Here is a 26,225-nt window from a genome sequence, read left to right on the forward strand (position 1 = left end):
AGAGGTCATCTGAAACAGCACAATAGAAAATAATATCATTGAATAGATGAAAATATAGACTTCGGTGATGCACGAAAACAGATACATAAAATAGGTGAGCAGAAGCAGAACATAACAGCACACATCTATGAATCACTACTTTGAAAAAAGTGTGAGAAAACCTCTATGATCAAGGAAGAAGTCAGAATTATGGAAAGCTGTGCTCAATGGAGTCTTTCTTCCTGAAATGCTAGATATATGAGAAAACATTTAAAATAAATATTATTCTCAATACAGGACCAGCTCCATTGCCTGCTGACTTGATCTGACCCCTGGGATGGCTCAGAGGCCTTGTTCTTATTCAGCAACCCTAAGAATAGACCATCCATCCAACAACCCAAGGAAAGAGAGAGCACAAGGGAAAAACCACAAGCATAAAGACCAACTTACCAACGTGACCCTTTTGCCAGCAGAGCGCCCAGTCTGCATCGACAGTGTGACTGGCTCCCTAAACAAGTGACCGAGATGGACATCTAGAGACAAAAAAATATGGAAAAGTCGACCTGGCCCATCTTCAAGGCCAGAGCTCCAAATAGGTACCCTCCTGCCACACAGACCAGGGCCACCTAGCCAGCAAAGTGCCTATTAAAGGGAGCAGTATACCAAGCCTTCTAAAATTAAAAAAAAAAAAAAAGCCCAGAAGGGAATACTTCCTAACTCATTCTCTGAGGCCAGAATTACCCTGATACCAAAGCAAGACAAGGACCTTATCCACCCCCCAAAAAACAAACAAACAAACAAACCTACAGACTAATACCCCTTATGAATATACACGCAAAAATTCTCAACAAACCAAATTCAGCAGTATATTTAAAGGATTATACAACACAATCAGGAGGGATTTATCCCAGGAATTCAAGAATGGCTCAACCCATGAAAATTAATCCACTTAATAAATTACATTGATAGAATAAAGGGAAAAAAACACCTGATCATCTCAAATGATACAGGAAAAAAGCATCTGACAAAATCCAATATCCTTTCATTACAAAACTCAATAAAACAGAAGTAGAAGAGAACTTCATTAACATAATTAAAGGTCATATATGAAGAACCCACAGCTAACACCATACTCAATGGTGAAAGACTGAAAAAGTTTTTCTCTTAGGATCAGAAACAACACAAAAATATCTGCTTTTGCCACTTATTAAACATAATACTGGAAATCCTAGACAGAGCAATTACACAAGAAAAAGAAATAAAAGGCATCCACATTGAAAAGGAAGAAGCAAAACTATCTCTATTCACAGATGACATGATCTTATATGTATAAAACACTAAAGAATATGCCAAAAAAAAAAAAAAAAAGACTGATAGAGCTAACAAAGTCAGCAGAGTTGCAGATACAAAATCACTCAAAAGCCAATTCTATTTCTATACACTAGCAACAAATAATCCAAAAAGGAAGTTAACTCCAGCCCTCAGTGGATTGAGCACTGGCCTGCACACTGAAAGATCACCAGTTCAATAGTTGTTACGTTTTCCCTGTGCCCAAAAATGAGCCCCTGAACACTTTTGGAATGATGGCAGCGGTGGATATCCAAGACAATCTTCTGGGAATTTCTTGGGTTGACAATTCATGGATCCCCGCTTTGAACAATGGAAATGTCCTAGATTACTTTTCAGAAAGAAGCAATCCCTTTTACGACAGAACACGTAATAATGAAGTGGTCAAAATGCAGAGACTAACAGTAGAACACTTAAATCAGATGGCTGGCGTGGAATACATCCTTTTACATGCTGAAGAGCCCATTCTTTTTATTATTCGGAAGCACCAGCAGCAGTCCCCTAACAAAGTTATCCCACTGGGCTGATTACTGTATCATTGCTGGAGTGATCTATCAGACACCGGACTCAGGACCAGTTATAAACTCTAGAGTGCTTACTGTGGTGCATGGCATTCGGTCAGCTTTTGATGAAGCTATGTCATACATCGATATCATCCTTCCAAAGGGTATATATTGGTGGCACTTGAAAGATCATGAAGAGCAAGATAAAGTCAAACCTAAAACCAAAAGGAAAGAAGAACCAAGCTCTATTTTCCAAAGGCAACGTGTGGATGTTTTACTCCTAGACCTGGAACAAAAATTTCCACCCAAATTTGTGCAGCGAAAGTCTGGATAAAAGCCTGCCCCAGTGGATCAGACAAAGAAAGAGGCAGAACCTACACCAGACACTGTAAATTCTGAGGAGGAGACCACAAAGAACAACCAACAGACAGTGAGCATTAAAGGCCCCCTGAAAAACAAATGAGACTTCAGAGAGTACTGGACAAGAGAGAAGCTTGTAAGACTTCTTGTGTATTATTTTTTTTAATATATTTATTGATTATGCTATTACAGTTGTCCCATTTCCCCCCCCACTCCACTCCATCCTGCCCACCCCCCTCCCTCCCACATTCCCCCCCCATAGTTCATGTCCATGGGTCATACTTATAAGTTCTTTGGCTTCTACATTTCCTACACTATTTTTACCCTCCCCCTGTCTATTTTCCACCTATCATCTATGCTACTTATTCTCTGTACCTTTACCCCCCTCTCCCCCTCCCACTCTCTTATTGACAACCCTCATGTTCTGGTTGTTTGCCTAGTTTGCTCTCGTTTTTGTTTTATGTGTGGTCGTTAATAACTGTGAGTTTGCTGTCATTTTTACTGTTCCTATTTTTGATCTTCTTTTTCTTAGGTAACTCCCTTTAACATTTCATATAATAAGGGCTTGGTGATGATGAGCTTCTTTAACTTGACCTTATCTGAGAAGCACTTTATCTTCCCTTCCATTCTAAATGATAGCTTTGCTGGATACAGTAATCTTGGATGTAGGTCCTTGCGTTTAATCTTGGGTAATGTAATTATGATGTGCCTTGGTTTGTTCCTCCTTGGGTCCAGCTTCTTTGGGACTCTCTGAGCTTCCTGGACTTCCTGGAAGTCTATTTCCTTTGCCAGATCGGGGAAGTTCTCCATTATTTGTTCCAATAAGTTTTCAATTTTTTGTTCTTCCTCTTCTCCTTCTGGCACCCCTATAATTCGGATGTTGGAACGTTTCAAGGTGTCCTGGAGGTTCCTAAGCCTCTCCTCATTTTTCCAAGTTCTTGTTTCTTCATTCTTTTCTGGCTGGATGTTTGTTTCTTCCTTCTGGTCCACACCATTGATTTGAGTCCCAGTTTCCTTCTCATCACTATTGGTTTCCTGTACATTTTCCTTTGTTTCTCTTAGCATAGGCTTCATTTTTTCATCTGTTTTTCGAATAGATTCAACCAAGTCTGTGAGCATATTGATAACCAGTGCTTTGAACTGTGCATCGGATAGGTTGGCTATCTCTTCGTCGCTTAGTTGTATTTTTTCAGGAGCTTTGAAGTGTTCTGTCATTTGGGCCTTTTTTTTTTTTTTTTTGTCTTGGCGCGTCTGTTACTTTAAGGGGCGGAGCCTTAGGTGTTCACCGGGGCGGGGTAATGCTGGTCGCTGTGCTGTGACGCTGTACGTGGGGGAGGGGCCGAGTGGGAGCAATGGCACCCGCCTCACTCTCCTCCGGATTTCAATCTTTCACTCCGATACCCACAATCAAACTGGGCCACTCTGGTGCTGGTTCCCGAGTAAGTGGGCCTGTGCACACTCTAGGCCCCTGTGGGTCTCTCCAACAACCTCTCCTGTGAGGCTGGGAGTCTCTCCTGCCGCCCCAACCCACAGGGGCGCTTTCAATCAGAGGTTTGAGGCTTTATTTCCCCGAGCTGGAGCCCTGGGTTGCTCGGTCTGCTTTGGGGCCCGCCGTTCATCCGGTTTATCTGTGGGCGAATGTGGTGCCGCAAGGTGCTACCCGTCACTCTGCCTGCCCCGCTCTCCGCCACTCTGAGTCCGGCCCTCTGGGTTTATCTGTGCAAATGTGGGGCCGCAGGGTCTGCTAGTGCTCCGACTGCCTGCGCCATTTGTCCCACACTCCGCCAGTCTCAGTCCCGCCACAGCCACGCGAGTCTTCTCCACCCCAGTGCCGTCTCCGCCCCTCCTACCAGTCTGGATGAATGATTATTTTCTGTTTCCTTGGTGTCAGTCCCCCTTGCTGTTCGATTCTCTGTCAGTTTTGGTTGTGAGAGGAGGCGCAGTGTGTCTACCTACGCCGCCATCTTGGTTCCCCAATGATCCGACTTCTTGTGTATTATTATACCTTAATACTGTGAAATGCTCTTGAACTTTCAAAGTTATTTGTCACAACCCTCTCATTTGTATAGAATGCAATTGTTCTTTAAGAAAGGATATCAGGACTCTTATGCTTTTGACATGGACAGTTATTTGTATCTTTTGTTACCTTTCCCCTACATGACTTGATCAGCCTCCTCACACACATGTGTACTGCTGCTATGTGTTTAAAACCAAATAAAGGTACTTGTCTAAATTTAAAAAAAAAAAAAGATCACCAGTTCAATTCCTAGTCAGCACACACGCTTGTGTTGCAGGCAAGATCCCCACTTGGGGGCATGTGAAAGGCAATCAATCAATGCATGTCTTGCCCACTGAATTTTCTCTCCATCTCCTCTCCCTAAAAATAAGTATTTTTAAAAGTTCTTAAAAGGAAAATACCTCCATTTAAAATAGCATCAGAAAGGGGACTTCTGGCAAAGAGGGAGGCATAGGTAGACACACTGTGCCTCCTCACACAGCCAAAAGAAGGACAACAACAATTTAAAAACAAAAAAACCAGAACTGAGAGAATATCGAACTGTATGGAGTCCGACAACCAAGGAGATAAAGAAGAAACATTCATCCAGACCGGTAGGAGGGGCAGAGACGGGCAGCCCCACTGAGCGGTCTCTTGGCAAGGCAGTGGCTGGCAGACCCAGCAAGGTGGCGGATTGAGGACCGGGGTGGGCAAAGCTGCAGCTGGCTGTCAAGGCAGCAGCTGGGGGACCAGGTGACAGACCTGGCAACCCAGAGTTCCAGCATGGGGAAATGAAGCCTCAAACCACTGACTGAAAACACCTGTGGGGGTTGAGGCAGCAGTGGGAGAAACTCCCAGCTCACAGGAGAGTTCACTGGAGAGACCCACAGGGTCCTAGAATGCACACAAACCCACCCACTTGGGAATCAGCACCAGAAGGGCCCAATGTGAATGTGGGTAGCAGAGGGAGTGACTGAAAACCGGCAGAGAGTGGAGCAAGCGCCACTGCTCCCTATCAGCCCCTCCCCTACATACAGCGTCACAGTGCAGCAACCAGTGTTACCCTGCCCTGGTGAACACCTAAGGCTCCACCCCTTTACATAACAGGCGCCCAAATGAAAGAACAGATCAAACCTCCAGAAAAAATACAACTAAGCCACGAAGAGATAGCCAACCTACCAGATGCACAGTTCAAAACCTGGTAATCAGGATGCTAACAGAATTGGCTGAATGTGGTCACAAATTAGACGAAAATATGAAGCCTATGCAAGAGAAACAAAGGAAAATGTACAGGGAACCAACAGTGATGGGAAGGAAACTGGAACTCAAATCAACGGTGTGGACCAGAAGGAAGAAAGAAACATCCAGCCAGAAAAGAATGAAGAAACAAGAATTCAAATAAATGAGGAGAGGCTTAGGAACCTCCAGGACATCTTGAAACTTTCCAACACCTGAATTACAGGGGTAGCAGAAGGAGAAGAGGAAGAGCAAAAAATTGAAAACTTCTTTGAACAAATAATGAAGGAGAACTTCCCTAATCTGGCAAAGGAAATAGACTTCCAGGAAGTCCAGGAAGCTCAGAGAGTCCTAAAGAAGCTGGACCCAAAGAGGAACACACTAAGGCACATCATAATTACATTACCCCAAATGAAAGATAAAGAGAGAATCTCAGAAGCAGCAAGAGAAAAGGACACAGTTACCTACAAAGGAGTTCCCATAAGACTGTCAGCTGATTTCTCAAAAGAGACCTTACAGGCAAGACAAGTCATGAAAGGCAAGGACCTATATCCAAGATTGCTCTATCCAGCAAAGCTTTCATTTAGAATGGAAGGGCAGATAAAGTGCTTCTCAGATAAGATCAAGTTCAAGGAGTTCATCATCACCAAGCCCTTATTATAAGAAATGTTAAATGTCTCATCAAGAAAAAGAAGATAAAAACTATGAACAATAAAAATGACAGCAAACTCATAGCTATTAACAACCACACCTAAAACAAAAACAAAAGCAAACTAAGCAAACAACTACAACAGGAACAGAACCACAAAAATGGAGATCACATGGAGGGTTATCAACAGGGGAGTGGGAGGGGGAGAGAGTGGGGAAAGGTACAGAGAATAAGTATAGCATGAATGGTAGGTAGAAAACAGACAGTGGGAGGTTAAGAATAGTATAGGAAATGTAGAAGCCAAAGAACTCATATGTATGACCCATGGGCATGAACTATAGGGGGGGAAGGTGGGAGGGAGAGGGTGTGCAGGATGGAGTGGAGTGAAGGGGGGGAAATGGGACAACTGTAATAGCATAATCAATAAAATATATTTAAAAAAATAAAATAAAGTAATAAAATAAAATAGCATCAGAAAGAACAAAATACTTAGAAATAAATTTACCAAAGGAAGAAAGACTTTAACCAAGGTGAAAGATTTATACACTAAAAAATATAAAACCTTGCTAAAAGGAATTAAAGAAGACTTAAATAAAGAGACATTCTGTGTTCAAAAATTAGAAGACTTAATATTGTTAATATGACAATACTTCCCAAAGCAATATACAGATTCAATGCAATCTCTGTTGAAATCCCAAAAGCATTTTTTGCAATAATAGAAAAACACACCCTAAAATTCATATGGAATTTCAAGGGACTCTGAATACCCAAAACAATCTTGAAGAAAAACAAAGTTGGAGGAGTCACATGTCCCAATTTCAAAACATGATCACAAAGCTACAGTAAACAAGACAGCATGGTACTGACATAAATATACACTCTCACATCTGCAGTCTGATTTTTAACAAGGGTACCATACTACAAATGGATCAAAAAACTAAATTTAACAGTTATATAAAATTCTTGGAAGAAAACATAAGGGCAAAACTTCATGACCTGGGATTGGGCAACAGTTTCCTAACTATGACACTAAAAACAGTAGACAAGAGAAAAAATACGTAAGTTAAACTTCATCAGAATTTTTAAATGAAGTATTTTTATTTTTTTTTAAGAGAGAGGGAGGGAGAAAGAGAAAGAAACATTCATCAGTTGCCTCTTGCACACCCCCAACTGAGGACGTGGCCCGCAACCCAGGCATGTGCCCTGACCAGGAATCAAATTGACAACCCTTTGGTTCACAGGCCAGCACTCGGCCCACTAAGCCACACCAGCCAGGACAGAAATTCCACTTCTAATACCCAAATATCTGAAAAATAGTGACTCAGATAGATACCTGCATGTGAATGTTCACAGCAGTCAAAAGGTGGCAACAATCTAACCATCAATAAGCAAAGAGATTTTTAAAATGTGGTGTATATGGGGGTGGGCAAAAGCAGGTTTATAGTTGGGAGTTGACAAAACACAGTTTTTGTATTATTAATTAATTATGGTATTATTATTAACCTACTTATTATTAACCTACTAAAATGGAATATTATTCAGTTATGAAAAGAAATGAAGTTCTGATACATGCTAAGACACAGATGAATTTTGAAAACAGTATGCTAAGTGGAATAAGCCAGACATAAAAGGATATTGTATAATTCCACTCATATAAAATATCTAGAATAGGCAAATTCATAGAGATGAAAGTAGATCAGAGGTCACCAGAGGGTGGGGACAGGGAATAGGTAATGGGAAGTTACTGCTTAATGGGCTCATCACTGGGGTGATGCAAAAGTTTTAAAAGTAGATAGTGGTAATGGCTGCCCAACATTGTAAATGTAATTAATGCCACTGAATTATATACTTAATAATGGCTTAATGACAAATTTTATGTTATATGTGTTTTACCACACTAAAAAAGAATATAAGGTGGCCCATAAGTTGGCAATTACTGAAACTAGATAATAGGCAAATAAGTACATTAATTATATTTGTCTCTCTTCTAAACATTTAAGAAATAAAAATGTTTTCTGTAGTTTATTTGTGTACATATTCTTTGTCAAGGTAAAGCATTCCCTTGTATTTCTAAATAGCTAAGAGGTTTTATCATGGATGGGTGCTAAATTTTATTACATATGTTTTCTGTATCTTCTAAGATGATCATAAAGTTTTCCCTTTAACCTATTAATGTAGTAAATTTTATGCCCAGATTTTCTAATGTGAAACCCCCCTTGCGTTCCTGGGATAAGTCCAACTTGGTCAGATGATTATTTTCATATCCTGCTGGGTTTGATTTGCCATATTTTGTTGGTATTCAACATACTCCCATAATTCTGTAAGTAGCTATCATAACGGCCCACCAAACAGTAATGTAAATATCGGGTTGGCCAAAAATTCAGTTTAGGGTTTTTCTGTAAAAGACACAGATTTCATTTTCACCAATAACTTCATTGATTTGGATATTTTGAGTATGTCAGCTATCTCCTGCTATTTGCTTCTAGAGGATTGAGGCCAAGGAGGCTGCTAAACATCTTCCAACATAAGACAGCCCCACAGCAAAGAATTATTTGGCCAAAATGTCAACAGTACCAAGAAACTTCCCAAACCACTTTTGACATGCTCAATCTGTCAAGCACCTTCTCCATTCATTGAACAAATTTTTTTTTTTTGCATTTCAGTTGCCAGACACAAAAGGATAAATATTGTATAATTCCACTTATATAAAATATCTAGAATAGGCAAATTCATAGAGATGAAAGTAGATCAGGGGTGGGGACAGGGAATTTTTACCTTTCTTGAAATAATAAAGCATAATATGCCAAAAATGTTGTGTATATTCTTCCACCTTCAATATTAAAATGGCTACATAAAAATTCACCGATTTTGATAAGTTTTTAAAAATGCACGATGAGCCCTGGCTGGTGTGGCTCAGTGGACTGAGTGCCAGTCTGTGAACCAAAGGGTCACTGGTTTGATTCCCAGTCAGGGCACATGCATCAGTTGTGGACCAGGTGTCCAGTAGGGGGCATGTGATAGGCAACCACACACTGATGTTTCTCTCCCTCTCTTTCTCCCTCCTTCCCCTCTCTAAAAATAAATAAATAAAATCTTTTGAAAATAAAAATAAAATAAAATGCCACTGATATAAGAGCTTTCACAATACAATCTAACAAAACTGTTTTGAATGAAGTTAAAGACAACTAAGCACTACTAGAGCCATCATATGAAAAAAACTAAACAAACTTTTTGGCCAACCCAATACACATTCCTTGATGGCAAGGACTCCTTCTTCATCCACTGTTCCATCCCTAGCTAGTGCAGGTTCTAGGACACAGCCGGCATGCAACAGAAGTACGGCTGATAAAGAAGTGAATGAATGGGTAGAGAGATGAACACCTTGATCCAGAATAATGACACTCACCATGGCAAGTGTGCAGAGCAGATTTTTCAGGCAGGGAGACATTACAAGGGCTTGCCAACCAGGCCGAAGTCAACTCTTTTGTCTATGGGCACCTCAGCTTGTCTGCAGCTCTGTAAACTGAACTTTCATCTCACTTTCCCTCACTACCCAACCAACGACAGTTCAGTGCCTGCTTTCACCCAACAGGATGCAGCCCTCACATCAAACCCAAAGCTTACTTAGATCCTGTGCTGGGACTGAGTGGGGGGAATGTGGCATTAGTTTCAAACTTAAAGTGTTCCTCCCAATCTCAGACTTTATTCCCAACAATCAAAATGGCCCCATCCCAACCCTGACTGGCACAGCAAGAGCCCGTCCCATTAACAATTTACTGCATAAGCAGTACAGAAGAGGAGAGCAATCAGCAAGGGAAAAAGCTGAGTTATTTCAGCAGCTGTAAATATGTTCTCTCTTCCCCCTCCTGCTTCACGTCCACTATGCCCCATGCCTCCACACTGAACTGGGGTTTGTCAAATATCTATGTGAACTACAGTAACCAAACTAGAGTTCAAGGGCAATATTAAAAAGCACTAATAAACTAAATAACTGTTTAATGTCAACAAAATCTAACTTTTTTGAAGATTTTTTTTTTTTTGGTAATTGTTTTCAGAAAGAGGGGAAGGGAGGGAGAAAGACAGGGAGAGAAACATGGATCAGTGGCCAGTTGCCTCTGACACGCCCTCCACTGGGGACCCAGCCCACAACCCAGGTATGTGCCCTGACTGGGAATCTAACCTAGCAAAAATCTAACTTTAAACATCCCCTAGTCTACTAGTTATTTAATTAAATTCCCTAAGATCCCTGGACACTGGCATAGAGCACATGGCCCGGGGGAGCAGTTCCCGTGCCCTGGCCCTGGCAGTCTGGAAGAGGAGAAGCCCATATCCCTGGAGAAGTGCCAGCAGAGCTCCATTTTCTTCTAGAGTCTCCTAATGAGGTGGTTTCTCTTCACAGCCCTGCTGGTCTCTGCAGGGCAGCAAAAACATGACAAACACATTCTGAGCATGGAAAACCGCCAAACCAAGCTACATTTTTTAAAGTGTACCTTTTTTAAGCACATATAAACCCAAGACAGACACTTTTGCCTCTAATATTGGTTCTTCTTAAGAGTGGTGTATCACAAGACATTCAAGGATGTGTACGAGAGAGATACAACAGGATGCATAACAGCAGGTAGGGTCAGGGGGCTGTGCAAGATGCCACCAACCAAATCCCAGCCTGCCAGGAGTCATCAGCCTGCAACTGACAGGGGTACAGCTCAGCCAACAGCAACATCCTAGACTGGAGCCTCTGGGTTCCAGTGAATGAGCTTGTGATGGGGATGCCAGCGGGACCCTGGAAGTCTCTCCTGCCACAGCAGACTCCATGGGGATGACTTGCCAGCCGCCTTCTCACGGCCCCAGATTTGCTAAAAAGGAATGACTTGCCAGCTAGCGACCTGCCCAGGTAAATACAACTTAGAAACAATCAACCTCACAATCAGCCTCCAGGCAGAGTACGTTTAGCCAATAATCAGTAAGCATTTAGAGCCCAAGTTATGGGCAGCAGATGCTTTGAACCCAATCCCACTGGGTCATGTGTAAGACTATCATTTTAAGAGTATCAACGGTGTGAGGGATGCCAAGAGGTCCTCCCTTGCCTCACCCTTACAGCAGGGGCTCCAGTTCTTTCTAGTTTCCTTACAAAACTACCACCACACCTATCAGTTGGCCTTGCTTTTTTGTCTCTGTCATCATCACCTCCTCTACACCTTCTTCTATTTTGCCTGAAGGGCCTTGCTCTGTCACAAAGTAGGAGGCAATTCTTCCCAATTATTCCATCCTGATTCTCACTGCTCAGGGATTCCACTTGTGATAGCTCTCCTTAAAGCAGCTACTGCAGCCTCTGGTTGTGCCAACACAGAAAACACTGTAGAAGAAGCTTGGTTAGTATTACAGACTTTTACCCTGAAAGGCAACCATTTCAATAAACAACAAGGCACGAACCCTGACTTTAGAGAAGCCAGATGTTTGGGTTGTAGCTCATGAAAACGTGGACAGCATCCAGAAAAACAGAAGAGCGCTATACCCATGCAACCCAGACACACTGCTCATTTACTACCTGCAGTTTCACACCCGTGTCAAAGCCATTTCAAACCCAGATGAGCAGTTAACAGCCACACCAATCCAGAAAAATATTTTTTTCAAAGACCCTGTTCACTCTCCCATATACTCCCATATAGGAGAGCTAACAAAAGACCAAAAATCTGTGCACTGTGAAAAGATAAAGGAATCCTTACTGCTTACTACAGAACATATATTCAGTTGTCACCACCTCAAACCAGCAGATTATTTATCTTTCAACACATATTTACTGAGACTTGCTGTATCCCAAACATGTGCCAAGTGCTAGGAATACAAAGACTAAGTAAATAGGGATCCTGTCTTCCAGGAGCTTCCAGATGGGCCATGGAGATAGATGAGTAAATCTGTAGTTATATAATAAGCACTATAACTACTATAGGGTTGAAAGAGCCTGACAGAGATAGCTAGAGGGCTCTGAGGCAGAAGAGAACTGATATCTCCATTCGGAGATTGGGGTCAAGGGGAACTTCCTGGAAGAGGTGAGCTTTAAAAATTAAAAGGGGAAAAAGAACCAACCAAACAAAGGCAATGAGAAAGGCATCCCAGGGACAAGAGTGTGTTTTGAAGACCTAGAGGCATGAGACTAGGAATGAGCACATACTCCAACAACAGCTAGAGCAAAAGGCTTATGGGGAGTGGCAACATAATAGACAAGAACTCGTTTTGCCAGGCAGGCTGGATGAGTTTCAAACACATAGCTCATTGCACTGTCTTTCAGCAAACTTCCAGAATCTCCTTTTCAGAACAGCCCCTTGGTAAACGGGAGATCAAAGAGATGAAAATGAAGCCTGTTATAAACCTGCTAAGATAAGAGGGTCACCACTGTTTGTGAACTCTACTTATGAACAAATTCCTTTGCCTTACAGTTTAGTGGTTTGTTGGCTCTTGCAAATTCTCAGCATCTATTAATAAAAAGAGCCAGTAAACAGAATCTGGAGTTGGACAGTATTAATTACCCCTTACAGTGGCCTAAAACCCCAGTAGATAACCTGCACAGGAAAGCAGCCTAAGATTCTAGACACAGTCTTTGTGCCACTTCTCCCTGAGGGATACGCCCACTCTCCTCTCCTCTAATAGGTTTCATACTCAACAGGTTCAAAGCTAAGCTCATGCTCTTCCCCCCAACACTCCTAATCCTCTCAAATTGCCTAGATCAACTGTGCAAGCCAGAAACCCAGGAGCTCTCCTCAACACCTCCCTCCTTTCTGCCCAATCTGCCCGTCCACCCTGTGTCCATCCATCACCAAGTACATCAATTTTATCTGCTAAACCCTTTCCTGCTCACCTGCCCAAATTGCTATAAGCTACCCCCAACCTCTCAGGTGAGGGCAACCCAAGTGGACTTTCAATGAAGCAAGAACCAAGCCAAGTAGCACAATGAAGAAACCAAAGGCACACACACAGTTTTAATGACATTCTTATTTGTTCAGCCCAGGGCTTTTGGAATACCCAAAATCCAGCCTTCTAAACCCCTCTGAAACACTATCAATAAAAGCCATTTTCTGTACTCAAGCAGCCCATTCCATCACAGTAGTAACTGCAATGTGGGCTGCAGGGAGGTCTTGGTGCCTGGCACAAGTCCTCTGAAGATTCCAATGACTTGGGAGCCCACAACTGGACCTATGATTATGAGAATTAAATCCCAGGTGAGGCAAGCTTGGCTCCCTACAGCTCCACCCCATGGAGACCTACTATAGGGGCAGCCACTGAGTTGAATCTTCATCCCTACTCTGTCACCCTCCCTCAACATAAAAGAAGCATTTCCTTCCACCAAAACAGGTGGAAGAAGGCAACTTTCAGAAGGATGATGTTAGTACTGATAGCTTAGAAACCAACTTCCCAAAATAAAGGACAAAATAGGTATTGAAGAAGGAAAGATGTGGCCATGCCTCTCAGCCATGGAAACTTCCCTTCATCCCATTCCCTATCATTGGCCTGCAGACTAGCCCCAAAAGAATAAATGTATGTTGAATGGATAAAGAAATGAACAAATGGCAGGCTGAGGAGCTGGAGGGAAGGGGCAACAGGAGAGAAAAAAAGGACCTGCTCAAAACTATCCTTTCATTCATTCATATGCCTCCAAGTACCTACCATGTACTATGTACCTGTACAAGGTGTTGAAAACACACAGGCATGCACAAACTACTAAAGAGAAGAGGGGCAGAGCATAAAGGCGCTCTTGTTCAACTTCTGGAATGGTGTATTTCCAAATATAACTTTAAAAGCACTTCCTGGGTGGGAGAAAGGCTCTACCATTCCATCTAGCCACAACCACCAAGTAAGCCAAGGTGGGTGATTACAGGTACATCCAGGAGCAGTCCAATGTAATGCACTTCCTTCTCAGGGTGCACTGCTGGCAGTACTCTGCGCTTTACAGGGCCCCCCTACCCCACCCAGCCTGATAAAGCACAGCCTGGGATAGAAGGCCAAGCAAGGTTATATCGTATATCAGATTCATGTGCACTATGGCAGCTGCGAAAACCCTGTTCCTAAGGGTGTAACCTATGGCAAGCCTGTGTGTCATGGTGCTAACAAGCTGAAGTTTGCTCAAAGCCTTCAGTCTGTTGCCAACAGACAAGTAGGATGCCACTGTGGGACTCTGAGAGTCCCGAGTTCTTACTGGGTTGGTGAAGATTCCACGTACAAATTCTTTGAGGCTGTGCTCATTGATCCATTCCATGAGGCTATCAGAAGGAATCCTGACCCCCAGTGGATCACCTACCAGTCCACAAGCACAGGGAGATGCAGGGCTGACATCTGCAAGCTGCAAGAGCCGTGGCCTTGGAAAGGGCCACAGGTTCCATCAGGCAGTCAAAATAAATAAATAAATAAAAGCACCTGCTATTTTCCTGACACTAAAGCCACACCTAATGACACACCTGCAAATAAAAATTTCACTTTTTATTGTATCCAGTACTTTGGGGCCTTGAAGTTTCTTTTCTAAGGAAAAACCTGTCATTCATCTCCTTGATTAAAAATTGATTTAAATTGGCTTTCATTAGGTAAATACAAGGGGAAAACAGAGATTCACGGAGATAACCTGCCCAGCAACAAGACTGTGATGAGCTCTGGTGACTGCACAGTTGGGTCCCAACTCACTGCCGAAGAAAGAAAATTAAAAAGCTCACAACATGGAGCTTAAGCTTCAGCCAAAAGGAATTATCTTCCCAAAAGCATCTCTGTTGGATTTTTTGGTTAACGTAAAACACTTTCAAAAGGAAAGGAAAGGAAACCCCAAGGATATTTAACATATAACTTAGAATTTCTGTATTTTTCAAATTCCCTTGCAGGGAGAAAAGGCAAAGAAGTCTTTATTTCTCAATCCTACTTTTCAAAACTTTTCCCATTGATTTGACATTGTCATAAAAATTTTCAATTTGTTGAGAGCACAGAGCAGAAAAATGTGCAGTGGCTGAGGAGTTTTAAGCGGCTTGAAAGGAATGAAGTGAGAGCTACAGTCCTGAAGACCATAAACTAAGCCACACAGCCTTGGGCTCTGGGTCTGAGATGAAGCACCAGAGCCTACAGCCTGCGACAGGCCACACTCTCCGCCCACACTTCAGGCTCCAGCACTCAGTGTTTTAGAGCAAATGGGAGACTCTGCTGCAGTGTCAGAAGATGTTGGGGTAGAACACCAGCAAATTACCAGTATATACCTAGACTAAATATTGGAGGGCTTATTCTATAGCCAGAGCATGAATTTGCTCCTACCCTCCCCTGCCTGAAAACATTCAATGATTTTCCACAGCCCTCAGGATAAAGGCCAAATTCCATACCCAGGCCCTTCACCATCCAACCTAGATGGCACCTTCAGCTTTATTTCTTTCTTCTCCCTGTCTACAACTGGCTTTAAGGAACTTCGTTTCCAATGCCCTAAGACATCTTGTCTCACACTTCCAGGCCTTTGTACATGTCCAACCCGCTGCTCAGAACTCCGTTTCCCCACCTCTTTATCAGGCAAATTCCTACTCGTCCCATGAGACACTTCCTCTAAGAGGCCCTCCCCACTAGTCCAGATGAGGTACTACCACAGCACGTGTACTTCTCTGATTATAGCACTTAATTACACTTTCTTATATATAATAGTTGTCCAAAAGGGACCACATCCATTCCGCCCAGCTACCTCCAAGCTTGACACAAAAGCAATGTTCAGTGAATTCTTGAAGGATGGTTTAGATTATATGTCAGGCTTCACTTCTCAGTTTTATCCTGAGTCACCCCTAAAGCCAGTTATGTGTTCATCTCCCCTCTGCCCCACTCCTACCCCTCATACTTCAGTCTTAAAGGGTGGCTCACCAAGGCCTTCACCTCAAGCATGGTCATCATCAGTGACCTGCGCTATGTGTCGAACACAGCATTAAGTAACTGAGACACAGAGATGATCGAGCCCCCTCTCCCACTCTCTAGTAAGAGAAAAGGCATATAAACAAATAACTGCCGCATGACAGGACACAGTTCATAATGCAGAAAGATGCATGGGGTGTGGGCAGTGAGAAAATTAAGCCATTCTTCCCAATGGTCCCTTGTCCCCAGTAGTCCAGGCTAAGTGTTCTCTATCCTTCCTCATTTTTACAGACAAAAATCCCTCCGGTGCTCTTTCCCTGGATATCTAGCTCAGATCAGACTATTCTAAGCTGGGCTCCTCTTCAGTTCCACATTAATTCAAATCTTTTCTGGCTTCCTTCTCACCTTCTTCAGTTCTTTTCCCAGGCACCTTACTCACATACATCCCTGCCTCTACCCTACCCTGAGCCAATGAATCTAAACTACTATTTTTCCATCTCTTCCCTCAACTGTCTTGGGTGATCACATTTATGAGACTTGTGTACTTACTCAGGACATAACTAAATTACAAAATTTAGGCTAAAATTACAAAAAAATGCAAAATTAATCATTCTCAACATAGCCTTTCTCCTCTACTTCCTCTTGCAGTTTCAAGAGCTAGGCCATCACGGCCCTCAAGAAAATGCTCCCAATTCTGTTAGATTTCCAGGGAGGTTTATAGCACCCTCCACCCACAAGCCCCCAGTCACTGACCCCCTGGCTTGCCTTTCGGTCTCTATGAATACTAAGTCCACTCTAACCAGCCACATATTCACTTAATCAGCATGTACTGAGCAGCTCTGTGAGCCAAGAACCATGTCCCCCACAGTGCCACACACAATGTCCTATACCTAACACATGCTTAATTTATGCCCCTGACTCAATCTCTGATAAGAAAACCAGGTGAGTCCTGACTGGTGTGTCTCAGTGGATTGAGCACTGGCCTTCGAACTAAAGGATCACCAGTTTGATTCCATTCAGGGCATATGCCTAGGTTGAGGGCTGGGCCCCCAGTAGCGGGCATGCAAGAAGCAACCACACATTGATGTTCCCCTCTCTTTCTCCTTCCCTTCCCTTCTCTCTAAAAATAAATAAATAAATAAAATCTTTTTAAAAGAAAAAGAAAACCAGGTGAGCCTCTCGTGACCCTTGCTCAGGAATATCCCAGTATGAAAAAATATTCTGAAATGTACCCGGAGGTCTGAGCCCCCCGCCCCAAAAGCCTCTTATTCGTCTCAGACCAGACCAGGGAAACGGTCACCCCAGCTAGGAAGATGCTGACACAGCTCTCCCATCAGTGTGCCGAGGAACCAGAGAAACCAGCGTTGTAAAATGCCCTTTTAATCAAGTGACCTATCTTGGCTGGTGTAGATTTAGGAAAAGATTTTCTCAAGAAACCAGTAATGAATGGAGGGGAGGAAAAGAACAGAAATTAATGAACATAGTAATTATCCCCCAAAGTTACAAATCAGAATAATTCCTCACTTGAAGACAAGTATGAAAAACAATATTAAAACGCTTCAGGGATGTGTTCATGAAATAGCAGGTAATAGAATAGATAAAATATATTTACAATACTTCACTGGGGACATGTACCTTTTGGCAAATAGCTATCAGATACTAAATGCCACTGTAAAAATAATATTCTTCCATGCTTCATTATGGAGTTACAATTATCCATGGAAAGCAGCAACACAGAAAACTGCCTTGAATGGTAAATAGGAATAATTCCAGATTCCAAGCTTCTCCCTAAGTTTCTGGGCACAAGGGGGGTATAAGCCAGGTTATACCCCCTGTATTAGTCTGCTAGGGCTCCCATAACAAAATACCATAGACTTGGTGGTTTAAACAACAGACATTTGTTTTCTCACAGTTTTAGAGGCTAGAAGTTCAAGATCAAGGTTCTGACTCATTTGGTTTCTAGTGAGAGTGCTCTTCCTGGCTTGTTCATAGCCACCTTCTCCCTATGTACTCACATGGCCTTTCTTCAGTGTGGGGGTGCACAGAGTGGGACACTAATCTTATCAAATCAGGGTCCTACCCTTATTATCTCATTTAACCTTGATTACTTCCTTCCTCTAAATACTGCCATACTAAGAGTTAGGGCTATAACATAAATTTTTAGGGACACATTCAGATCTGAAAAGTGAGGCCTGTTCCCAAAGACCAGCCCACACTGGAAAATGAAGGACTGGGTAAGAAGGTGGCCTTGGGAACACACCTGCTGACTGTGGGAGGTAATGGCCAAAGATCCTAGGGCTGCTGGGGGTCATGGTGGGTAGCATGAGGGAAAAACTGTCCCAAGTCAAATAAACTAAGGAACTATTTCTCTCCCTTTGACAAAAGATAGCTGAATGACAATGACGGTAATGTATCATATACATGTATATAAATAATAATACTCAGTACTAGGCACAACTACACACAACACTGTGTCAAATGTTTGTCACATAAGGTGTCATTTAAGCCTCACAGAAACAAGGTGTAGAAGATACAATTACCATTTTTATTTTACAGATGAAGAAACAAACATATATTAATGAAAGTCACTTCCTAAAGTCATCCGGTGTGGTAGACAGAGTTAAGAGGCCTCCAAAGATATCCGTCCTAATGCCTGGAACCTATAAATGTTACCTTATGAGGAAAAAAGATCTTTGCAGATGTGATTATGGGCCTTAAAATGATTATTCTGAATTATCTGGATAGGCCCTAAATACAATCACAACGTCCTTATAAGAAAGAGGCAGAGGGAGATTTGACACAAGTGTTTAAGAGAAGGTGATATGAAGACAGGACAGAGAGATTTGAAGATCTGAAGATGGTGAACTTAAAGAGTGGAGTGATGTAGCCACCACCAAGGAATGTCAGCAGCCACCAGAAACTGGAAGAAGCAATGAACAGTCTGCCCTAAGACCTTTGGAGGGAATGTGGCCCCGCCAACACCTCAATTTCAGTTCAGTGATACTGACTTCAGACTTCTGGCCTCTAGAACTAGGACAGAATATATTTCTGCTGTTTTAAACCATTAAGTTTGTGTTAATTTGTTACAGTAGCCACAGGAAACAAACAAGTAGTGACAAAGCCAGGCTTTGAATCTGTGACTCCAGGCCTGTACTTTCAAGCCCTGTGCCGTGCTCTGTTTCTGCACATAGCCTCTCCAAGACAGATCAGAGCACTCCGGTGTGTGATCCTGCCAAGGTCTGAAGTAATCAGCACTGACAACCCATCTGCTGCAGTGTCCCAGACAAGCCTGTTTCCTCATCCCGTATCACAGCAAAGCCTTATCAGGGGCTGAATTAACAGCTTAAGTATTCTAATTATCAGGTAAGGAGAGAAATAACCCAGAGGCCAACATCTTGATTTGAAAGCAAACCAAACCGGTTAACAAAGGTTTTGATCTAATTTATTTGTATCAATACTGAACTGTTTTCCAAAACATCTAGAGGTTCCTAACCCCTGTTGCTCTGTACCATCCAGCCTTCAATTTATTCTTTCCCACACAGACACATTTGGGGAGGAGCATCAGCCACAAGGAGTTCAGTCTCCTCCCTGCTCCCTGTTCATCACTTGATGACTCCCCAGGGACAAGAGAGAAGGAGAAAGTACACTGAGCCCCTGTCTCTGAGCCTTCAGGATTTGTTGATATGAACAGGCTGGTGCAGAGGTGCCTCAAGTTAAACAATCCTGGAATTAATAAGCAGGCTAATAAACACATTGTCAGGGCAAAGGTACAGCTCCCAAAATGCTGTTTTTGAACCTATTCTGACAAGTATGGCTCAGCTTTGATTATTTATAACACTTCAAAGAGCAGGTGGTGAAACACGGCAGTACGTTTTGTAAAAATAACAATGTCTTGGTAATGGAGGACATTGTGGCTGCTATGGCTATTCGATCTTGGCTGAGGGGCCAGTAACCAGCTTGGTGGATTAGCAAAGGGGAAAACTTGGGACTTACTAACGTAGTAAAACAATAGGTAACTCATTAGAGTACCCAGAGTTCTCCTATGTTTCTTTTTTGCTAGATGCTTTTTTTTCTCCCCCTCAACCCCATATTGTCCTTCAAGGTTCTTCTAACAACTTCCTCCTTTTCCTTTGTCAAGAAGGCTGTCTGATTTTCCATCAGTGTCTTACAATAACAATACCACTAACACTTGAAGAGTATTTACTCCATGTATATTGCGCTCACAACAACCCTATGTCATAGGTACTATCATTATCCCATTACAGATGAGGAAGCTAAGACTCCAGGGGCTAAGTCATCTTCCAAGGTCACAAGCTAACCAGTGGCAGAGACAGAATTAGAAAACAGATCTGACTCCAATGCCCTAAGCTCTTAATTATTATATCAAACTACCTGCCTCCCAAATGAATTGGGAGCCTTACTACTGTCACCTAAAGACATTAAGGAGACAAAGCCACAAATCTTTGACTTGAGCCTCTCACTGCTCAGAAAGACTGGCAAAAATGCTCTAAGAACCATCCAGAAATTTCCTTTCATTTGTTAGAGATAATCATCTGTCAAATAGAGTCAGTCCCAAAGAATCCTTGGGGGAATGCAAATGGATCCAGAAATGAAAGCAAGCTTAACTCCTCCTCCGGATGAACCCAAACCCCTGGATTTAGCAATTCCTAAAGGCAGCCCACCTCTGCTCCCTCTACCTGCCTGAGTCTCAGCAGGCTGTCACCAAGATCCTCCTTCCACACCAGGGAAATAATGGAGAATACACAAATCTTGGGAAGGATTAAATAATGATGATGATGATGCAGCAAAAAGGAAAGGAATAAGTAAGGAGAACAAAGCTCAAGTTCCTATTTATTATGTATCAGCTGGTTCTGATTTTTTAAGCTTCTCATTAAAGAATTCTGGCTCCAAATTCGTTTTCTTTGCTTAAGTCCTAATTATTGCTTTAGCTCTCTTCAAATGGGTCCCTGAAGATGTTGAAAAAAAAAAAATGTAACTGAAAGGTCACTTGTTCCATGGGAACTTCAGGGAGACTCCCTGACATCTTGCTCTGAAATGTTATTTTATAACTTCATAGAATAATGAATTAATCATGGAAATATTTCTCCATTTCCCCTGGCAACAGGGCTCACAGGGGCTAGATGGGCAAGGGAAAGAAAGATGGTACCAAAGACCAAAAAGTCCCCATTTCCTCATCTAGCAGCACATGCACAAAACGGGCCCCCAAATTCTGCCCAAATCACTAGACTAGTACTGCTGACATCAGATTCCAAAGCTACTTGTCACTGGAGGTGACACTGTCCATTCTGACGGGGGAGGGGTCAGCAGAGTGCAGGAGATGAGGAATTGGGGGCAAAAAAGAGGGAATAAAGAAGAAATGTAAATCATTACTTAGAGCTAGAAGCCCTGCTACTTCTGCTAAGAGCTATCAAGGAAGAACAGAATCAACTTTCTGGCAAGGTAAGACCATATAAGGGGATGTTAAAATATAGAAAAAGGAAAAAGATCAGAGGAGAGAAGAGTCTTATTACATCAGGTTTGCAATTTGCTTAGCTGAAGTTCTCTGAGTACCAAGTTTTTTAAGGTTTATTTTAAGAACTTTGAGGCCTTTGGGGGGTTGGAGACTCACTAATTCTACCTTTTTCAAAGTTTCCTGAATTTTGATGTAATGAAGGGCATTTCCATTAAACAGAATGAATTCCTCTTAGAGAAGTATCCATTCCTTAGAAAATTAATGTGTTCATGTTGGGGGTGGGGGGCGGTGTGTAAGAGAAGAGAGACATTTGAGAGCTGTTTATTATTCTATCAGATGCACAGGTGAAGAACATAGAGGCAGGGCTAACAGGCCTGATCCTCCAAATTTTTGTGAACACAAAATCAGCAACTGTTTCTAAAGAAAAGAAAGGATTTAAGAAGAGAAAATCAATCTAACAAAATAAGAAGATGCAAGTTTACTTTTTAACCAAAAAAAAAGGAAAAGTGTAGCCTGATTAGGCATCACAGAAATTTAGGCCAGCACCACCTCTGAAGACTAACAGCATCTCTAGTTTGACAGTCAAAATGGGAAGAGTGTAACAGTGCATTTTACCCATCCCAAACACATTTTTATAATCACAAAAAAACAAGTTACAGTCTGGGGAGCAGAGGGTGAGGGAGGAGGAGATGAAGCCTAACATGTTACCTGCAACCCTGGCAGAAAGAAAGCTGTGAGATTCTGAAAGAAAACATTTCTTTGAATAAAAACCAGCAGAAACAATGCAAAGACCAGGAAATAGAGCAAGTAAGAAAAGATTAAAGGAATAGAGGTCACATTTAGCTCAGAAAAGACTGAGAAGGGGAAGTGAAAGTGAAAGAAGTGAAAAGAGGCTTAATAATGATTTTTGAGTCCAGTGAAAGTTGCTTGAGAGTCACTGGCTTGCCTACCAAAAAGCTACCTCTGGTGCCAGAATCTTCAAATGCTTGTCTTGCTGGCTTGCAGCTGAAATTCTTGAATAAAAGGTGTTAGGCGCTGGCTGGTGTGTCTCAATGGATTGAAGGCCGGCCTGCAAACCAAATGGTCGCTGGTTCAATTCCCAGTCAGGGCACACGCCTGGGTTGCTGGCCAGATCCCAGTTGGGGGCGTGCAAGAGGCAACCCCACACTGATGTTTCTCTCCCTCTCTTTTCTCCCTCCCTGCCCCTCTCTAAAAATAAATACATAAAATCTTAAAAAAAATAAAAGGGGTTGGGAAGAGGGGGCCTTACTATAAGTGGACTTACAGATGTTAATTAAACATAAATTAAAGATTACTCCAGAGCAGCGATTTTCAACCTTTCTTCACTTCATGGTACATACACATAAACTACTAAAATTCTGCAGCACACCAAAAAAGTATATTATTTGCCGATCTGACAAAAAATAGGTATAATTTTGATTCCTTCACACCAGATCGCTATTGTTGTGTTGGCTGTTGTCATTTTTTTATTTGACAATCTAAGGGAGAAGAGGTCAGTGCCCCTGACTAAATAATCAGGAATTGTATGTTTTGAAAATTCTTGTGGCACACTGGTTGAAAATCGCTGTCCCAGGTGGATAGGGGATGGTCAGTAACTATAGCAAGATAAGACACTGACTTTATAGCACGAGTGACCAAACATCCTGCGTTAGCCACAAGGCTAAGTCCTTCAAAGAAGGAAAATAAGCAAAAGGGAGAACTGATAAGGAGGCTGTCCAATGTTCCTCTTTTGACAGCTTAATAAATAGTGAAGAGTCAACAATATCTAAGGTAGGTTAAGGTAACCATGTACTTAGAGAAGGAAAAGGAGAATGCAGCTCTGAGTGGGAGAAAAGGAGCGTTGGGAATGAGCTGAGACCAGGATCTGTGGGGCTCTAGGTATCAAAAAAATACGGAAACTTTTAAGGAATAAAGTCCAACTCTGCTGGCTCCAAACATCCTCTCCTGCTCCTAATCATGCCTGGGATTTTATTCTCTAAATCCAGAACCAGGTTTTGAGCACTAATAATAGTTAGGACCCAAACACCTACAAAGGTGGCTAGAGTCCTATTTCCTCCTTACTCCAGGGAGCTTGGAGCACATCCCTCACAAAATGAAGAAAACGGATTGCCTAGGCTTCACCAGGTGGGCACACCAGCATCCCCCCCTACAGTCCTTGCAGCTTCCTAGGTTATAGGCACTCTGCAAGGGTCTCACTCATACCACTAATATTTTCCATAAAAACTAGACCACTGCCAGAAAGAAGCACTATCCCCTCTGACCTCTCCATGTCCCATCCTGTCATTCGCATTCCATATGTTGTTTCTATCTTGCCACTGTCAATTTGTCAATTCTTGTCTAATGCCCTTGTCGAAGAACTCAGGTAGTACTGCAAAAAGTGCCGGCAGAAAATCAGAGTAAGATAAGTTTGTCATATCTTGGTGAGCTTCTGCATTTGTTTCACTCCAAGCAAATGCACTAAAGCTGGCTTCATTATAAACAGAAAACCTAAAAATCTATACCCAAAATCTAGCAACCATAAATTCCCCTTTCTAGTAACAAAATGCCAGGAAGAAAGAGAACCATATAAAATGAAGCCAAGAAAACCAGCCTCTCCTCAGAAGGTTCCAGTTAATATGGGGAGACAATAAGTAATGAAAAAGCAAGGTATTTTGATTACATTTATTTAAAGAACAGTATGAATGTGAACACCTGTGTAACCCAGGTTCTGAGGAATAACAGAATCCATTCTCATCCCCAAACTCATTCATTCAACAAATGCTGTCTGCTCATCTACTATATGCCAGGCACCGTTCCTAGTGTTGGGAACACAGCTGTGAGCATGAGAAATATGATCGGTCCCTGCTCTCCTGGAATTTACATCGTGGGAAAACAAAGAGTCAACAAGAAGCAAACAAACAAGGAAAATAACAGATGGCTGTGTTAGGGTGACAGGAGTAGTACTTTACACCAGAGGAAAGGAAGGAAGACACTTTCTCCTAAGTGACAGCAGAACTGAGATGTGAATGACAAGGAGCCAATCAAGAGAAGGTGAGGGAAGAGTATCCCAGGCAGAGGGTGCAGTTGGAGCAAAGGCCCTCTGTGCAAAAAGCAGAAAGGTCACTGTGGCCAGTATATTGAAGGTGCAGGGCAGAGTGTAGGAAATGCAGCTGCCAAGGCAGGCAAGCAGGGATCTGCTCGTGAAAAGCCCGTAACCAGAATAGGGTGGGTGTAATTACTTGCTATTTAGTCAGCTCTGAGGTTACCCTATGAATGAGTGATGTCCACAATGTGCTGTCCTCAATAGCCCTGCTCAGCTCCTGTAGACACATGAATATGGCTTCTGTATGGAGTCGATCCCTCTCCTATTTGGTCTTCCTCTTGTCCTGCTGCCTTCTATTTTCTCAGCCTGTCTTTTCCAAAGGACCTGCCTTCTCAGGATGTACCCAAAGTAGGGCAGTTTCAGTTTTGTCATTTTTGCCTCCAGCAATGTCTCAGGCTTAATTTGCTCTAGGGCCCACCTGTTTGTCTTTCAGGTAGTTCAGAGTATCTGTAGAGCTCTCCTTCATACTATTATTTCCAATGAACCCAATTTTTTTTCTATCAGTCTTCTTCGCTGTCTAGCTTTTGTGTCCATACATAGTAACCAGGAGTACAAGGGTACGGGTGATCTTAGCCTTGGTCTCTAACATTATTTTTGCCCTTGATGATCTTTTCTAATTCTTCCACTGCTGCCCTTCTGAGTCTCAGCCTTCTCCTGATTCCTTGGCTGTGGTCTCCATTTAAATTGATGACTGAACCAAAATAAGCAAAATCTTTAACAATTTCATTATCTTCATTGTCTATGTTAAAGTTACGTATTTCTTGTGTAAGTCATGCTTTTTGTCTTCTTGATGTTCAAATGCGGACTTGCTTTGGCACTTTCTTCCTCCACTTTCATCAGAAGCCATTTCAAATCATCACTACTTTCTACCAGTAAAATAGTATCATCTATATATCTTAAGTTATTGGTATTTCTTCTGCCAATCTCCATCCCTCCTTCCTCTGAGTCTAGCCCAGTTTTTCATGTATGTTCTGTATGCAATGCACCCTTGTCTAATACCTCTGCCCATTAGAAACCATTCTGGCTCTCCATATTCTGTCCTGACAGCGGCTTCCTGTCCACCATACAGGTTACACATCAGGACAATCAAGTGCTTCGGCACGCCCATTTCTTTCAGAGAAACCTACAGTGTTTCACGATCCACAGGAGCGAGGACTTTATTCTGAGCATGATGCTAAGCCAGCAGAGGATGTGAGGCAGGGGCATAACATACCCCTCATTATTGAGGGGAGTTGATAATGATTCCAAGATGCAGACTGACTTTTAAAAGTTTATCTGGCCACAGAAGTATAGAAGAGTTTCATTTCCCAAGAGAAATGCTTAATTGCTTTTTAATCTATCCATTATTGAATATGGACTATGGGAAAAGCACTATGCTAAGTGTTTTACATATATTGTTTAATTCAATCTTCAATCAACACTACAAGTAGATGCTATCATTCCCATTTTACAGACGAGGACACCAAAGACAATAAAGGAGGGGAAGTGACTTTTCCAAGGCCACACAGGATGTGTGCAGCAGAGCCAAACCTGAAATCCAGGTTAGCCTGACTTGAAAGAGCCAGAGTTCCCAGCCACTATGTTCAAATAACTCCATCCCTTCCCTGACAGGGAAAACAGACAACAGTTCTTCTTGAAGTTACCACTGAAGCCTTCTGTCTACTGCTTTCCCTCTAACTGACACAGTCATTCATTTTCCCCAGTAAGGGACACAGATTGGGGTCTGA

The 26,225-nt window shown here is 42.4% G+C and overlaps 1 protein-coding gene and 2 pseudogenes across 3 annotated transcripts in view; 2 read left to right on the forward strand and 1 right to left on the reverse strand.

Annotated features, from left to right (window-relative positions):
• Nucleotides 1-26,225, reverse strand: part of SIL1 (SIL1 nucleotide exchange factor) — a 219,516-nt gene that overhangs the window by 170,363 nt on the left and 22,928 nt on the right. Inside the window, exon 1 of one of the 3 annotated variants that reach the window (XM_053912435.1) lies at nt 430-450. The exons of the other annotated variants lie outside the window; for them this stretch is intronic. The gene's annotated coding sequence lies outside the window, so the exon portion shown is untranslated. Of the gene's footprint in view, nt 1-429; nt 451-26,225 lie in introns of those variants that run through there. 3 annotated transcript variants of the gene reach the window in all.
• LOC112318035 (mediator of RNA polymerase II transcription subunit 6-like) lies at nt 1,547-2,228 on the forward strand (annotated as a pseudogene).
• Nucleotides 10,164-14,466, forward strand: LOC112318034 (large ribosomal subunit protein eL15-like; annotated as a pseudogene).

The sequence above is a fragment of the Desmodus rotundus genome, chromosome 10, assembly GCF_022682495.2.
Source record: "Desmodus rotundus isolate HL8 chromosome 10, HLdesRot8A.1, whole genome shotgun sequence".
NCBI lineage: Eukaryota > Metazoa > Chordata > Mammalia > Chiroptera > Phyllostomidae > Desmodus > Desmodus rotundus.